Below are 18,492 nucleotides of genomic sequence, written 5' to 3' on the forward strand. Positions count from 1 at the left end.
TAAGCATAACAGTGAATATATGATCACAAGAAAAAGGGAAAAAATTACAATAAAATTAAAAACATTGAACATCTATTGGCCGGAACAGACAGCTGTGTACAATGCTGTTGTTATCGAAAAAAACACAATACTTTGTATCCAATACCTGCATTATTTGACCGCTAATCAAACATCAAAGAAATAATCGATGCTTGGTGTAAAGCTGCCATCAGTGGTAAGAGGAGATTGAGACCAACCATGTGCAAGACTCGGACCCCTGTGTCATTGTCCCTCAAAAATTCGGAGCAACAAAAGGTGCAAAGGTTCCTCTTGATTTAAATCAATAGATTCAGACCATGTGGATACCTGGTTTTGAGACCATAAATCCAAAAGGCCTCTCTGTCAAGTAGATTATGTCTCAAGTTGCCCCCTCGGACTGGACTATTGACTTTTTCTATAGGATATGTCCTAAGAGTTTTAACTGACCTGTTGTGATATGTAATAAAATGTCTGGCTACATTGGAGATATTGGTGATTGTGGGGTTCCTCACGTAACCAACATACACTTTTGTCTAGGAAGGAATACCATAACACTATTGAAATTACTCAAATGAGGCTTTATTTAAGTTTTCTAACATGGGTTGACACGAGGGTCGGACACAGCTTTATTATATATTTTTTTTTAGATTTTTTTCTTATTTTCTTATCATAATAAACAATTGCAAAACATATATATATCAACCATATTTTATTAGCCGAATGCCAGCCCACCTATGGAAGGGCATGTAGGTCAGACCTTTACCAAACACCGCCTGCTGTGACATGGAAATTGCAATACAGAAATTTGAAAACAGACAAAACAGTAAATATACAGACCAAATCGTCGAAGTACAAATACAATAAAAGAGGATGTACAGATATACCATTAGATCATATGTTATGTTTCGGATCTGGTCATTCCTTTTTTTTTTTTTTTTTTTGGTATTATGTACAGCAATATTATTTTCTTTGTTTTTTTTCTTTTCTTTTTTGATAATACGTCTATTCGTTATGTTTTTGGTTTTGCCATATTTGTATATATATATATAAAAAAAAAAAAGAAATCACGCGGATAAACAGTCAACAGTAGGGTGTGACAAGTGTTGGCCAAAAGAGGGAGATATCCTCCCGCCCTTGCCTTATAAACCCAGGCAGGGAGGAGGGGGTAAACCCGCCCATGCTCCTCCTAAGAACGCCCTCTAGGAGGGAACCCTATAGCCCTATAGGCCACCCCGCTAAAGAGGGAAAAGGGGGGGGGGGGTGAAGGACTAACTACACCTTGCCCTAGCCCTAATGGAGCCAGATTAACCCCCTACATGCAGTGGCGGATTAAGAAGACCATGGGCCCTGGGCTGTTACCCAAACTTGGGCCCCCCTTCTCCACCACCACCCTGCCGCGCCGTAACTATTGCTAACACTACCTAAACACTAGTACACAAAGTAGGCACATTATGCACAAAGTACACACAGTACACAAAGTAGGTACATTATGCACAAAGTACACAAAGTAGGCACATTATGCACAAAGTAGGCACATTATGCACAAAGTACGCACATTACACAAAGTACGCACATTATGCACAAAGTAGGCACATTATGCACAAAGTACGCACATTATGCACAAAGTACACAAAGTAGGCACATTATGCACAAAGTACGCACAATACACAAAGTACCACATTATGCACAAAGTACGCACATTATGCACAAAGTACGCACATTATGCACAAAGTACGCACAGTATAAAGTACGCACATTATGCCCAAAGTACGCACAGTACACAAAGTACACACATTATGCACAAAGTACACAAAGTAGGCACATTATACACAAAGTACGCACATTATACACAAAGTACACACAAGTATGCACATTATACACAAAGTACACCTTGTAAACACATGAATATGGACATTAAACATACATGAATATGGACATTAAACACACATGAATATACACATTAAACACACATGAATATGGACATTAAACACACATGAATATGGACATTAAACATACATGAATATGGACATTAAACATACATGAATATACACATTAAACACACATGAATATGGACATTAAACATACATGAATATGGACATTAAACACACATGAATATGGACATTAAACATACATGAATATGGACATTAAACACACATGAATATGGACATTAAACATACATGAATATGGACATTAAACATACATGAATATGGACATTAAACACACATGAATATGGATATTAAACATACATGAATATGGACATTAAACACACATGCACTTACCTTTTATGTCTTCACTGCAGCTCTTCTCCTGCTCACAGCACGACACAGAGCCCACCGACAGTCTCCCCTCCCCCATGTCCCGACAGCTAGCAGCAGAGGAGAGATGTTTAGAGCAGGGAAGGGGGGCTGGAGGGGGAGCTTCTAAAGCAGCACAGACCACGGCTGCTAAGTAGAAGCGAAGCTCCCCTCGCCTGACAGGTGCGGTCCTGGCACCGGGGCTCCCTCCGGTGCTAGCGACGCCACTGGGCATGAGGGGGTTCGGGCGGTCATGGGCCCCCTGGGAGCCTTGGGCCCCCTGGGAGCCTTGGGCCCCGGGCGACCGCCCGAAACGCCCTAATGATAATCCGCCACTGCCTACATGCCCACAGTCCTAGGCCCAATGGCCAATAAGCCTGAGGGCCTGCACAATCCTTGTTTTAAATTTTCTAATAGTACAGCCAACATACATCGAACTGCAATCAGTGCATTCAATGATATATACCACAGATTCACTGTTGCAGTTGATGTATGTTTTTATGGAAAAATTATTTGTACCTTCGGAATCATGGAAGGTTTTTGTGGGCTGGGCAAATAAGCATATTTTACAAGGGTTCGAGCCACATGTTTAGAAACCTCTGGGATGTAGCCATGTGGTTTTCGTCTCACAAGATGAAAACATGGAGGGAGAAAGTGAATTGCCTAAGGTCAGGGCCCTGCGCGACACTGTGCGGCACCCATGTTTCTTAATACTTTCTAATTGATCGTCCTCCATTAAGATAGGAAGATATTTCAATACGATATTCTTTATCTGGGTAAACTAATTACTGTATTGTAGGACTAATGTGGGTTTGTCTGAGCCGGGAACAGGTGGCGGTTTATCATCAAACAGTCAATTATTGCGAGATTTTAATGATACTATGGACTTTGCTCTGTTTAGGGTCCAATTGGCATAGCCTCTTTTTTGAAGCCTACGACAAATTTGTTGCTGTTCTAATTTAAAACAGTCGTCACTACTACAGTTTCTCCTTGCCCTGTACATTTCCCCTACTGGAATGGACGAGATTATTTGCTTAGGACGGTTACTCTTGGCATGAAGAATGGTATTTCCTGAGATGGACTTAGGGAATGTTTTAGAGCAAACTGTCTTTCTACCCATTAGTTCCAAATCCAGGAAACAAATTGTATCTTTATTAAAGGTATATGTAAATCTGAGGTTACACTCATCAGAAGTATTTAGAAAGTTGCACAAAACACACTGACTGATTATTAAAATATAAAATAACGATTTCAAAGGTGTACATAGCCTTTAAAAAGCAGCCCATACTTGCCTCTCTCCTACCAGACGTTCCTGCGCTGGGGGTTCCCGTCAGATCTGTTCTCTGTATACATCGGTGACATCATGTTGACCGTACACCACTGCGGCAGCCTATTAATAGCCTCAGCGGTGTTCAGCGGAGACCAGTAATAGGCTGCGGCGGTGATGTACTGTCTACGTGATTTCATTGCTGCAGCCGCTCTGTGTACGCACGGAACAAAGATGACAGAAGCCCCCAGCGCAGGAACGTCTGGGAGAGAGAGGTAAGTATGGGCTGCTTTTTTATTTGAAGCCCTCCTCTCCTGCTGCCACATAAAAGTTTAAACCTGAACAACCCCTTCAACCTCTTAACACCATGTATGTGCGGCGGATGTGCATTCCAACAATATTGCACGTGCCACTGACTGTGTGTTATCTGTGGTGTTACGTAGGACTGCAGGTAACACTAATACAGTATCTGTAATCAGAGAGTTATCCCTGTGTGATATCTGTGGTATTACATGGGACTGCAGGTAACACTAATACATTATCTGTACTCCGAGAGTTATCACTGTGTTATCTGTGGTGTTACATAGGACTGCAGGTAACATCTACTACCTTATCTGTACTCAGAGAGTTATCACTGTGTTTTATCTGTGGTGTTACATAGGACTGCAGGTAATACTAATACATTATCTGTAATCAGAGAGTTATCACTGTGTTATCTGTGGTGTTACGTAGGACTGCAGGTAACACTAATACAGTATCTGTAATCAGAGAGTTATCCCTGTGTGTTATCTGTGGTGTTACATAGGACTGCAGGTAACACTACTACATTATCTGTACTTAGAGAGTTATCACTGTGTGTTATCTGTGGTGTTACATAGGACTGCAGGTAACACTAATACATTATCTGTAATCAGAGAGTTATCACTGTGTTATCTGCGGTATTACATGGGACCGCAGGTAACACTAATACATTATCTGTAATCAGAGAGTTATCACTGTGTGTTATCTGTGGTGTTACATGGGACTGCAGGTAACACTACTACATTATCTGTTCTCAGAGAGTTATCACTGTGTGTTATCTGTGGTGTTACATAGGACTGCAGGTAACACTAATACATTATCTGTAATCAGAGAGTTATCCCTGTGTGATATCTGTGGTATTACATGGGACTGCAGGTAACACTAATACATTATCTGTACTCCGAGAGTTATCACTGTGTAATCTGTGGTGTTACATAGAACTGCAGGTAACATCTACTACCTTATCTGTACTCAGCGAGTTATCACTGTGTGTTATCTGTGGTGTTACATAGGACTGCAGGCAACATCTACATTATCTGTACTCAGAGAGTGATCACTGTTATCTGTGGTGTTACATAGAACTGCAGGTAACATCTACTACATTATCTGTACTGAGAGAGTTATCACTGTGTTATCAGCAGTGTTACATAGGACTGCAGGTAACATCTACTGCATTATCTGTACTCAGAGATTTATCACTGTGTTATCTGTGGTGTTATATAGGACTGCAATTAACACTACTACAATATCTGTATTCAGAGAGTTATCACTGTGTTATCAACGGTGTTACATAGGACTGACTGCATGTTACACTACTACATTATCTGTAGAGTTAGCACTGTGTGTTATCTATGGTATTGCATAGGACTGCAGGTAACATCTACATTATCTGTACTCATTGTTATCACTATGTTATCTGTGGTGTTACATAGGACTGCATGTGACATCTAATAGATTATCTGTAATCAGAGTTATCACGATATTATCCGTGGTATTACATAGGACTGCAGGTAACACTAATACATTATCTGTAATCAGAGTTATAATTGTGTTATCTGTGGTGTTACATAGGACTGCAGGTAGCATCTACTACATTATATGTACTCAGAGAGTTATCACTGTGTTATCTGTTGTGTTACATAGGACTGCAGGTAATATCTACTGCATTATCTGTACTCAAAGAGTTATCACTGTGTGTTATCGGTGGTGTTACACAGGACTGCAGGTAACATCTGCTGCTCTATTTGTACTGTGTGTATATATGTGCCTTTGTGGGTGTATATTGGTCTGTATGTCAATATATTTACTTTTATGTATTTGTATATGACCCACTATGAGTGTGTGTACATGCCTCGTGTTTGTGTGTCGGTATATATATATATATATATATATATATATATATATATATATATATATACTAGTACTTCTCAATGAATTAGAATATCATCAAAAAGTCAATTTATCTCAGTAATTCAATTCAAAAAGTGAAACTGATATATTCTATAGATTCATTACACACAGAGGGATCTATTTCCAGCATTTTTTCTTTTAATGTTGATGATTATGGTAACAGTTAATCAAAACCCAAAATTTTGTGTCTCAGAAAATTAGAATATTATATAAGCCCAATTTCAAAAATGATTTTTAATACCGAAATGCTGTCCTACTGAAAAGTATGTCCAGTATCTGCCCTCAATACTTCGTCCTCCTGCAGGAATTACTGCATCAATGCGGCGTAGCATGGAGGCGATCCGCCTGTGGCACTGCTGAGGTGTCATCAATGTGGCGTGGCATGGAGGCGATCAGCCTGTGGCACTGCTGAAGTGTTATCAATGCGGCGTCGCATGGAGGCGATCAGCCTGTGGCACTGCTGAGGTGTGATCAATGCGGCGTGGCATTAGGCGATCAGCCTGTGGCACTGCTGAGCTGTTATCAATGTGGCATGGCATAGAGGTGATCAGCCTGTGGCACTGCTGAGCTGTTATCAATGCGGAGTGGCATGGAGGCGATCAGCCTGTGGCACTGCTGAGGTGTTATCAATGCGGCGTGGCATGGAGGCGATCAGCCTGTGGCACTGCTGAGGTGTTATCAATGCTGCATGGCATGGAGGTGATCAGCCTGTGGCACTGCTGAGGTGTCATCAATGTGGCGTGGCATGGAGGCGATCAGCTGTGGCACTGCTGAAGTGTTATCAATGCGGCGTCGCATGGAGGCGATCAGCCTGTGGCACTGCTGAGGTGTGATCAATGCGGCGTGGCATGGAGGCGATCAGCTTGTGGCACTGCTGAGGTGTTCTCAATGTGGCGTGGCATTAGGTGATCAGCCTGTGGCACTGCTGAGCTGTTATCAATGCGGAGTGGCATGGAGGCGATCAGCCTGTGGCACTGCTGAGGTGTTATCAATGCGGAGTGGCATGGAGGTCATCAGCATGTGGCACTGCTGAGGTGTTATCATTGCGGAGTGACATGGAGGTGATCAGCCTGGGGCACTGCTGAGGTGTTATCAATGCGGTGTGGCATGGAGGTGATCAGCCTGTGGCACTGCTGAGGTGTTATCAATGTGGCGTGGCATGGAGGTGATCAGCCTGTGGCACTGCTGAGGTGTTATCAATGTGGTGTGGCATGGAGGCGATCAGCCTGTGGCACTGCTGAGCTGTTATCAATGCGGCGTGGCCTGGAGGCGATCAGCCTGTGGCACTGCTGAGGTGTTATCAATGCGGCGTGACATGGAGGTGATCAGCCTGTGGCACTGCATAGGTGTTATCAATGCAGTGTGGCCTGGAGGCGATCAGCCTGTGGCACTGCTGAGCTGTTATCAATGCGGCGTGGCATGGAGTCGATCAGCCTGTGGCACTGCTGAGGTGTTATCAATGCGGAGTGGCATGGAGGTCATCAGCCTGTGGCACTGCTGAGGTGTTATCAATGCGGAGTGGCATGGAGGTCATCAGCCTGTGGCACTGCTGAGGTGTTATCAATGTGGTGTTGCATGGAGGCGATCAGCCTGTGGCACTGCTGAGGTGTTATCAATGTGGCGTGGCATGGAGGTGATCAGCCTGTGGCACTGCTGAGGTGTTATCAATGTGGTGTGGCATGGAGGCGATCAGCCTGTGGCACTGCTGAGGTGTTATGGAGGCCCAGGTTGCTTTGATATCGGCCTTCAGCTCGTCTGCATTGTTGGGTCTGGGGTCTCTTATCTTCCTCTTGACAATAACCTATAGATTCTCTATGGGGTTTAGGTCAGGTGAGTTTGCTGGCCAATCAAGCGCAGTGATACTGTGGTTATTACACCAGGTATTGGTACTTTTGGCAGTGTGGGCAGGTGCCAAGTCCTGCTGGAACATGAAATCAGCATCTCCATAAAGCCTGTCAGCAGAGGAAAGCATAAAGTGCTGGAAAATGTCCTGGTAGACGCTGCGCTGACTCTGGACTTGATATAACACCGTGGACCAACACCAGCAGATGACACGGCCCCCAAACCATCACTGACTGTGGAAACTTCACACCGGACCGCAAGACACTTGGATTGATGCCTCTCCACTCTTCCTCCAGACTCGGGGACCGAGATTTCCAAATAAAATGCAAAATGTACTTTCATCTGAAAACAGGACTTTGGACACTGAGCAGCAGACCAGTCCCTTTGAAGGCTTAGGAAACCTTTGCAGGTCTTTTGTGTTCATTCGCTGATTAGAGTGTCACACCATGAGACGACAATCTGCAACATTTACAGAATATTCAAATTTTCTGAGACACTAAATTTGGAGTTTTCATTAATTCTTAGCCATAATCATCAACATTAAACCCCTTCACGCAAAATCACGTAACTGTAGGTCACGGGCTGAGCTCGCTCCATACACAGCAGGTGACTGCTGTTACACGCAGCCGAAACTTCCCTGCAATAAGCGGAATCAAAGTTCACTTTCATTCCGCCCGTTTAACACCTTTAAATGCTGCGATCAATCTCAACCGCGGCATTTAAAGTGTTAGAATCAGGGGGGCGCCCCCTCAAACACGCGATCACGCCCCCGATCATGATATACTGCAATACATTAGTATTGCAGTATATCATGCAAAGGATCCAACGATTTCTGCTTCAAGTCACCTAGGGGGACTAATAAAAAAAAGTAAAAAACAGTTAAATAAAGATTTTTGTTATGTTCCAAAAACAATAAAGTATTAAATGTTCAGAAAACCCCCCTTAACTGGTATCGCCGCGTCCGTAAAAGTCTGAACTATCACAATATGGCGTTATTTAACCCGCTCGGTTAATGCTGTAAAAAATATATTTATAAAACACGCAAATTGCTGTTTTTTGGTCACCCTAGCGCTCCAAAAAAAGTTAATAGAAAATGAGCAAAAAGTCGCATATTCCCCAAAATGGTATCGGTGAAAACCACATCTCGCCCCGCAAAACGTAAGTCCTCACATTGCTAAATTTATGGAAAATTAAGAAGTTCTGGCTCTCGGAATACGGCGACACAAAAGTTTTTTTAAATTTAGCAAATGGTTTTATTTTTTTAAAAGTTGTAAGACATAAAACAAAACATAAATTTGGCATCGCCGTAATCGTATCAACCTGTAGAATGAGGTGTATATTTAGTTTTTACCGCCTGATGGACGCCGTATAAACAAAACCACCCGAAAGATGACATAATCGCTGTTTTATGCCCATTTCACCCCACAAATATATGTTTTTCAGCCTCCCAGTACATTATGCGGTACAATAAATGGTGCCATGAAAAATGACAACTTGTCCTGGAAAAAAAACAAGCCCTTGTATGGCGACATAGACGGAAAAATAAAAAAATATAGCTTTTGAAAGGTGGGGAGAAAAAAACAAGGGCTGCGTCCTGAAGGGGTTAAAATAACAAATGCTGGAAATAGATCGCTCTGTGTGTAATGAATCTATATAATATATGAATTTCACTTTTTAAATTGAATTACTGAAATAAATTAACTTTTAAATTAACTAGTGTGTATATATATATATATTTTTTTTATGTATGTATATTTGCTTGTATGTCTAAATATCTGTCTCTATGTATGTACAGTATGTATGTTCCAGTATGTGTGTGTCTATATATGTGGTTCATTTTTGGTTTGTGGAGGGCAGCAATAGAGAATCCCGCACAGGTCGCCATCCCACCGGCCCTGCCTGCCTCCATTGAAGATACCACACAATTTTTATAATTCACCTGTTGCTTTGTTATCATCGGTTTATATGTGTTGACATCGGTCTCCTGCAGTGTCTAGTTGGGGGGGAGGTTAATTGTGGGAGAAATACTGTATAACTCTATTTGGCTTCATTGTTTGTGTTCTGTGATAGCCACCAAGTTATTATAATGCAGTAGTTTGGCCGGTAGTCTTATGTAAAACCACAAATAACACATGTCAATTAGCAAACTCAACACTGCTGTAACAAACCAAGCCCTGCTACATCGGACATAAAAATCCAAACTTGCCTTTACTCTATCTGAGCCCGGCTGTGTGAGTCTAGTTCAGTTTTGGAATACGTTTTCCCCATAGGCTTAAAAAATTATAGAAAAAAAAATGTACAAAATGACACCAAATGAAAACCCCCATCAAAAATGAAAAAAAATCGCACATTACAATTTAATAATATTAGCATTTTTTTAAGCCGGCAAAATTCTGTGCATGAAGTAGGCCCAAGGGTAGGATCACACTGGGCACACACACTGCGGATTTTCCACAACGCATTTCATTGTGGATAATCCGCAGAGTAGTACAGTAGCAGCAGAGTGGGTGTGATTTGAACAATCCTCATCCAAAAAATCTGACGAAAAAACGTTCCAAAATTGACCTGCGGTGCGGTTTCTTAGGCCGCAGTATGTCAATTAATGCTGCGGGATCACTGCTCTTCTGTTGCGCGTTTTTCCCATTGAATTCAGTGGGAGGTAAATCACGCAAAAACAAAGATCTATGTGGTTTTTTTTGCAGTGTGTTTTTTTTTTTTTTTGCGTTAAATGAATAAAAAAAGCTTATACTTACCCCCGGCCGTTGTCCTATGGACACGATTCTCTGTTCTGAGCACAGAACGGCCTTCTGGTATGACATTTGATCCCATGTGACAGCTGCAGCCAATCAAAGTCTGCAGTGGTCACATGGACTACAGCGTCATCCTAGGAGACCGAGCTGGGCTCAGAAGAGAGGGACGTATCGCCATGATAACGCGTCGGTGGTAAGTATAAACTTTTTTCCATTATTGCTGCAGTATTTCCGCCCACAATTTGGTGCGGTTTTTATGTGGAATTTCCTGCGGCTTCCAGGACGGATACGCTGTGAACTTTTACGCAGCCTATCCGCCCTATGTGTTCATGCCCTAAAATTCATTTTTACTACAACTGACAAACTCAGCACTGCTATGACATCCTCAGCTCCAGTACATCAGAAAACTCAGCTTTTCTGCGTTTTACAAACCTAGGTCTACTACATCTGATTAACTTAGATCATTTACATAAGACAAACTAAGATCCTAAACATCTAACAAACTCAGCTCTGCTGCATCAATCCTTATATCCACTTGTATCGACCTTTGGTCAACCTGTTGTGAATGTCTGAGAACAGTATAAGTGGAGCGCTAAATATATAACAGATAATTGACGTTTACCTGATGACAAACTAAATATCATAAAATAAAACATACACAGGACCAATAATCACATTATAAAAATGTCAACAGAGGAGATTTTTACAGGGCCATAAACGTCTCACGTCGTAAACGTCTCACGTCAGACCTAAAGAGCAGAGATTTCTATTGTAATCAAGCAGAAAAAGTCGCTCCAAAAATGTAAAGGGCGTCTCCACCCATAGGACCTTCAAGGTTCGTGGGTCTGACGGAAATAGCTGATCACTGTGCTAGTGATCTAGCGATCTTTGGGGTCCCAAGCAGTGAGGGTCCCACTGCAATCGTACACGTATTACCTATCTCAGAGGCGTAGCTAGGGGTTTAGCACAGGGGGCGAAACAAATCTGAGTGGGCCCCAACACAGTATAACGACCCCTTAATGGCCCCCACATAGTATAATGCCCCTATAGCTGCCCCCTCAGTATACGCAAAATAATTATACAAGTCACATAATGCCCCCCAAAAAATGGTGCCAATAACATAGTACCCCCAAAATAGTTATGGCTGTTACAGTGCCTTAAAATAATAGTGGCACCCAAAATAATAGTATCCACAAAATAATAGTGCCAGTCACACTGTGTACCCAAAATTATGGTGCCAGTTGCATAGTGTTCACAAAATAATAGTGGTAGTGACATAGTGTCCTCATAATCATAGTGCCAGTCACATGGTGTCACTATAATAATAGTGCCCTCAAAGTAATAGTGAATGTCACAGTGTCCTCAAAATAATAGTGAAAGTCACAGTGCCCCTAAAATAATAGTGCCCACAAAATAACAGTGCCAGACACATACTATCCTCAAAATAAGATATCCCCTAGTAACATATCACATAGTGCCCCTAAAATAATAGTGCCATTCCCACTGTGTGTACAAATTTATGGTGCTAGTCTCTTAGCGTGCTCAAAATAATAGTGCCAGTCACAGTGTCCCCAAAATAATAGTGACAATCACATAGTATTCCCAAAATATTAGTGCTAGTCACACAGGGTATCCGGAATAATGGTGTCAGTCACATAGTACTCCCAAAATAATAGTGGCAATCACATAGTGCCCTCCAAATAATAGTGTCAGTGATATAGTGTTCTCAAAATAGCAGTGCCAATCACATAGTGTCCCCTAAATAATGGTGCTAGTCACGCAGTGCCCCCAAAAATAGTACCACTCACATAAGGGCCCCTGAACATCAACATGGACCTTCTGGGATCCATACCTATGTAGAGAATGGGTGTCCCCCGACCGACCCCATCTCGCCTGATGAGGTGGAAAGGGGTTAAGGTTTTAATCACCTAAACAAGCTTATACCTACTTACGTTGTCAAGTCCCAGCAAAGAATAATGTTGGTCAATCAACAAAATATTAATTTGCAGGAGAGAAGCCTAAACATTCAGTATAAAGTGAGGACTTTATTTTTCTGCAATACACAATATTTATCACTTTATCTGTAGATTGCTTTTTGTTTCATGTCTACAGCAAACTCCTATTCGGTCATAATAAAGGTTGGCATGTACACGCTATGTTCCCGGAACCCTGGAAGTTTTATTACAGGAGTCAGACAGGACAGCTTGTTGGTGGGCACAGTCCATATCTATGTGAGCCGTGTGTCTGACCTTTGGACACTCCTTTGGCTGAGATGGTCATGGCCTACAGAGAAGATCAGTGTATGTTGGCCAAGATGGTGATACCTGCAGGACTAGATTTAACTGCAATGTGATCCATCAGACCAAGAACTGCTCTTTGTAAGCTAATGGGGGATCCTCTCTTCTGCTTCTATAAACACTAATAGGTCTTGTGTGTAAGGTACCTGGTTCCTGTGATACGCAAAGAAAGAGTTAAACCAAATTGCACATTTGACCTATAGGACCCGTCTTTACTACAATTTCGATTTGACTTTAGGTTCTACGCTGGCCCCAGGACGTAACTGTGTGGCGTTTTGTGGGTAACGGGGATGGATCTGAGGCAGTAAAATATAGTGAATTGAGTGGCTGCAACAGAAGTCTTGTAGTCAAGTGGATCAGTCAAAAACAACACCAAAGTAAACGGTAAAAACAATGTGCCCTTTTGGCCCACAAATTTATGTCTGGATCTAAATTTACACCAAAAGTGCAAGCTAAGTGTCCAAACAGCAGAAGAATGTGAGATCACTGCTACAAGGGAAAAAATATACAAACTAAGGCGCCCTGGTACCTGGCAAAGCTCCAAGATGATAGCAAAGGGACGCAGCACAAAACTGGTGAGAGAAGAAGCGTGGTTGGAGACCCAACATGGTGCCGAGTCTCCAGAATGGGAGGTCTCATCAACAGCCCATCAGTGTGAAGTGGTTGCCAGGCTAGAATTATTTGCGCACACTCCCAGTACTTTGACAGTACTGCCTAGGGCTAATTCATCAGAGTCCATTGATGTAGAGGGCCCGGCCTTATTGAATATGGCGGTGGATAAGGAGCTGCCCAATGGCAAGTCGCCTATCACGCAACTAAGCGCCCAGATAAAGATTCCTCACAGGCAAGTGGTGTGGTGTCTCCAAAGTCAGGACCAACCATAGTAGATGTGTTCGCGCTATTAATCTGTGTAGTCATGCAACTTAGCGGTATTAAAGAGAACGTATTTATAATTCGCCATGATCTTCAAAAGGTATCCAAACAATTCACTGTGGTTGAGCTAAGACTTAGTGAGGTGGAAGATGAGGGAATGAGATAACCGCAAAATACCCAAGATGTGACTGCAGAAGAAGATGACCTCAAAAATAAACCCGGCCCTAATAATATACAACTGGTCAGAGTTTTGGAAAAGGTTGGAGGGTCTGATCCAGACGTATACTTGGAAAAACGGCTGTTAAATTTTTTGGGGAAAAGACACTTTTCATTGTCAATAATCTATCCAGCAAAACGTTATTTGATTCTTCAAGGGATTCTCTAAGAAGGCTGGATGGGTACAAGGTTCAAATTCTTCAGGACATACAACGCTAACCCTAGGATCACATGGGAAGCGCAAGATGACTGCAGCATGTTGGACCTTGTGGTTCGTCATGATCGGCTGTTGCATGGCAAGTTCCAAATATGTCGAACCGTAAAGTTTAATATGGCTGCCACTGACTGTGAGTATGTGGATCCTGTTTTTCCTTGCTGTGCCAATGGGGAGATATATAATCTCCTATTCTCTTTTCCAAAAAGATTGGCGATGGTACCTGTCCCACAAAGTTAGACATTATTCTACACTAGTTTTATTGCAACATGATGGCTAACATTAGACATGTGCTTAACCCCTACGTGACCAGTCCTTTTTTAGGCCTTTAATGACCAAGCAATTTTTTTATTCTTTTCATTGTCGCATTCAAAGAGCCATAACTTTTTTTTTTTTCGGTCGACATAGTTGAATTAGGGCTTGTTCTTTGCCAGAGGAGTTTTATTTTTCAATGGCTCCATTTTCGGGTACATATAATTAATTGATTAACTTCTATTAATTGTTTTTAGGGGAAATGGAGAAAGTTTCTGCCAGACTCCTCTGGCAGCAGCTTATCTCGTTGCAAACAAAAGACAAAAGGATCGGGCATGTGGGAAACTAACATGTCCGTCCTTACTCTCCCCAACATCTGCCGTCAGGGGAGAGTCAGGATGTCGCCATATACATTAGCTGGTCGGCCAGTCCCACCGAAATCTTCAGGTTCAGAAGGCTTACATCTAATGCGTACGGCCAGCTTTAAAAAAGAGATGCTAAATGCCCTCGGTGCCCAGAACTAGAAGCGGATCTCAAACGCATGATATGGACTTGCCCAGTCCTTTCCTCCTTGTGGAACGGGTGTATGATTTATTAAATATGGTGTATGGCATCAGAGTTGCTACTATTTTGCTTACTGGTTTTCTGGGTTATGTTGGCGATATCCCGGTTGATGATATGAAGAAGTAAACTATGGCCAAAATACTATACCAAGCCCATAAAGTAATAGCCGGGCAATGGTTACATCGTACTTCACCTTCTGTGGAGGAGTTGATTGGAGTCTTAGACTTGGTATTATTGTATCAAAAAAAGGTCCATTATCTCTTATTTGAATAAACAATTGGAAAAATTGGGTAAATTCTCCGGGGCTGACATCTCCTGTTCTAACACGATCCCGACTTCTATTTGCGGAATAATAAAAGATATATACACAATGATATTTCAAGTTAATATTTTTTTTAAGGGGTATGCCGATGGTGCTGGGAATTTTCAATCTCCCCAATATTTGTGTTCATAAGAAAAAAAAAAAAGGTGGTGTCAATGGTTCTTTTTTCCCAAATTTCCAGCCCTTGGGGTCCTCCACTGTTCATTTCTCTGGCACTATTTTGTGGTGTGTCCTCTCGGTAGTGGCCACGTGACCCGCAGAGCTTGTCTGACTACTACGATTTCCATAATTTCTCCGTAGAGTCTTCTGCATTGCTAGGCTGAAGCTGATTGAATTTGCAGACCGTACATGTGTGGGACGATACGTAATCCCGTCAATAGATAGCAGTGAATGGAGCCGCATTGTAAAATATTGCGCATGCCCAACCACCGCTGGCTCATACACGACGTTGTAAAAAAAAGATACAAAAAAACAATAAGGTTCACATCTAAGACGTCGTTCACACCTGCGTCGGGACTCTGTTCATGGGTTAAGTTGGACCATTCTGTCTCGGGGACCCATGAACGGAATCCTAAATGAAACAAATGGAAACCGTAGGTTCAATGGTGACGGATTTGGTGCAAATGGTTTCCGTTCGTCACGGATTCGGCCGTTTTGACGGGATCAATACCGTAGTCGACTGCGCTATTCATTCCATCAAAACGACGGGACCCTTAAACCACGGGGACAAACGGAAACCATTTGCACCGTTTCCGTTACCATTGAAATCAATGGTGATTGAAACGGAAACCTATGGTTTCCATTTGTTTCAGTTTGGATTCCTTCATGGGTTCCCCTGACAGAAAGCTCCGATGTGAACGAAGCCTATAATGTTTATTTTTCTCATAAAGGTTGTAAAAACGGTGAGAACATGTAATGGGCAATTTTTATAACTTTTAATATTGAATTTATAGAGACATGATCATTGACACTGGAATACCCCTTTAACCCCTTCCCGACATTTGACGTATCCATACGCCAAAGTCGGTTAGGGTAAGTATGGAGCCGGCTCACGCAGTGAGCTCGCTCCATACGATGCCGGTGTTGGCTGTATGTTACAGCCGACACTTCAGAGTAACTAGCGCCATCTCGCTCGAGTGCGATCCAGCTCGTTGAACTTGTTAAATGCCGCGGTCCGCAGCATTTAAATCATTAGAAGCAGGGGGGCGACCCCCTCTAACAGCTCATCGTGCACCCCGCAATGCTATCGCGGGGGGACGATGGTTGCTATGATTGCCGGGGGGGCCTAATGAAGTCCCCAAGGGTCCGCCATCTTTGTGCACCTATTAAGCACTGCCTCCGGCAGGGCTTAATAGGTGCCTATCAGAACCACGATATACTGCAATAGATTAGTATTGCAGTATATCAAGCAAGCGATCTAACGATCACTGGTTGAAGTCCCCTAGGGGGACTAATAAAAAAAGTAAAAATTAGTTAAATAAAGTTTTTTTTTGTGTAAAAAAAAAATATTTAAATTAAAAGTTCAAAAAACCCCCCTTTTCCCATTTTCCCCCTAGAGCATATTAAAAAACTAAATAAACATAATTGGTATCGCCGCGTCCGTAAAAGTCTAAACTATTACAATATATAATTATTTAACCCGCACGGTGAACGCCGTAAAAAAAAATTGTAAACGCCAGAATGTCTATTTTTTGGTCACCTCATCTCCCACAAAAACTGAAATAAAAAGTGATCAAACCGTCGCATTTACACAAAAATGATATTATTAAAAACTACAGCTTATCCCGAAAAAAATAAGCCCTCACACCACGTAATCGACGGAAAAATAAAAAATTTATGGCTCTCGGAATTTGGCAACGCAAAATAAATGTTCTTTTTTACACTTCGGTTTTTACTTGTAAAAGTAGTAAAATATAAAACAAAACTATATATATTTGGTATCGCTGTAATCGTATTGACCCGCAGAATAAAGTTAACATGGTATTTTAATTGAATAGTGAATTCCGTAAAAACGGCGGGTGAAAAACCATGGAGGAATCGCTGTTTTTTTTTCATTTTCTACAGCACAAATAATTTTTTTCCTGTTTCCTAGTACATTATATGCACAATAAATGGTGCTACGAAAAACTACAACTCGTCCCGCAAAAATCAAGCCCTCATAGGACTATATCGATGGAAAATACGTTATTATGGCTTCTGCAATGTGGGGAGGAAACAACGAAAATGAAAATCTGAAAAAGGGCTGCGGCGGGAAGGGGTTAATGTTGATCGGCCATTGTACACATGGACAATTTTCAGTTTATTATTACTTGATAATATTGTAGAGCTGATATTTGCTGTATACTGTTTACGACATTGAAGTTGAAAGGTTTTAGGCCGGCTTCCGAAGTAGAGTAAACCATGCAGAATTTCCGTAACGGAATTCTGCGCGCAAAATACTAATGCACACACTGCATTAAAAAAATCTGCAGCGAAAACGTTCAGAAATTGACCTGCGGTGCGTTTTTTTAAAAATTTGCAGCATGTCAATTTATGCTGCGGGAACGTTGCTCGCAGGGGCGTTGTTAGGGTGTTAAAAGATCAGGGGCACGAGCCCCGAGACATGTATTTACCCCACCCCCCCCGCCCCAAAAATGCATTTTACATACATATCGGGGATAGCATATCTATAAGACTAAGGCTCCTATAGCTGCACCGCTGGATAGATTTGGATGCATTGTCTCAGCAGACAGTATCATACATGATAGGCTTAGATACATGGCCCCAGCAGACAGTATCACACATGATAGGCTTAGATACATGGCCCCAGCAGACAATATCATACGTGATAGGCTTAGATACATGGCCCCGGCAGACAATATCATACGTGATAGGCTTAGATACATGGCCCCGGCAGACAGTATCACACATGATAGGCTTAGATACATGTGGGGTGTTTCCTGGTCACCCACCAGGTAATGTAAATGGTTGCGTGTTTTGCTCTCTCACCCTCTTGTGTGTGTCCCGGTGTCCGTCTTGTTTGTTTGTATCCTCCTGTTTCGCTATGTCTTCCCAGTGGGCGGGGGTGAGGCTGGGTTTCCCTAGCAACCAAGGAGTCACAGGGAGGGTTCCTATTGAGCCCTGTATTAGTGCACAGATCAGGTGACCGCACTGGTCAAGGTGATTGGTGCGGCATCTGGATAGAAAGAGGTTAGAGAGAGATAGAAGGGGTGGAGTTAGAAAAAGGCGGGAAAGTGTGAGGTAATGACAGTGGAGGGAGTTAGAGTGACAATAGGTAGAAAGAAGCTGAACATGAGAGTGTCCGGCCGAGTGTCCGGGAATCTAACACCACAAAGTGTCATCAAGTCAGAGGGACCTGAGAATGAGGTCTGA

The 18,492-nt window shown here is 42.3% G+C and overlaps 1 long non-coding RNA gene across 2 annotated transcripts in view; it reads right to left on the minus strand.

Annotated features, from left to right (window-relative positions):
* Positions 1-18,196, minus strand: part of LOC142748407 (uncharacterized) — a 175,633-nt gene extending 157,437 nt beyond the window's left edge. For both annotated transcript variants that reach the window (XR_012882252.1, XR_012882251.1), the window contains exon 1: positions 18,109-18,196. This is a non-coding gene — a long non-coding RNA (uncharacterized LOC142748407). The remainder of the gene's footprint in view (positions 1-18,108) is intronic.
* Between the last annotated feature and the right edge of the window lie 296 nt (positions 18,197-18,492).

This window comes from Rhinoderma darwinii, chromosome 3 (genome assembly GCF_050947455.1).
Source record: "Rhinoderma darwinii isolate aRhiDar2 chromosome 3, aRhiDar2.hap1, whole genome shotgun sequence".
Taxonomy (NCBI): Eukaryota; Metazoa; Chordata; class Amphibia; order Anura; family Rhinodermatidae; genus Rhinoderma; species Rhinoderma darwinii.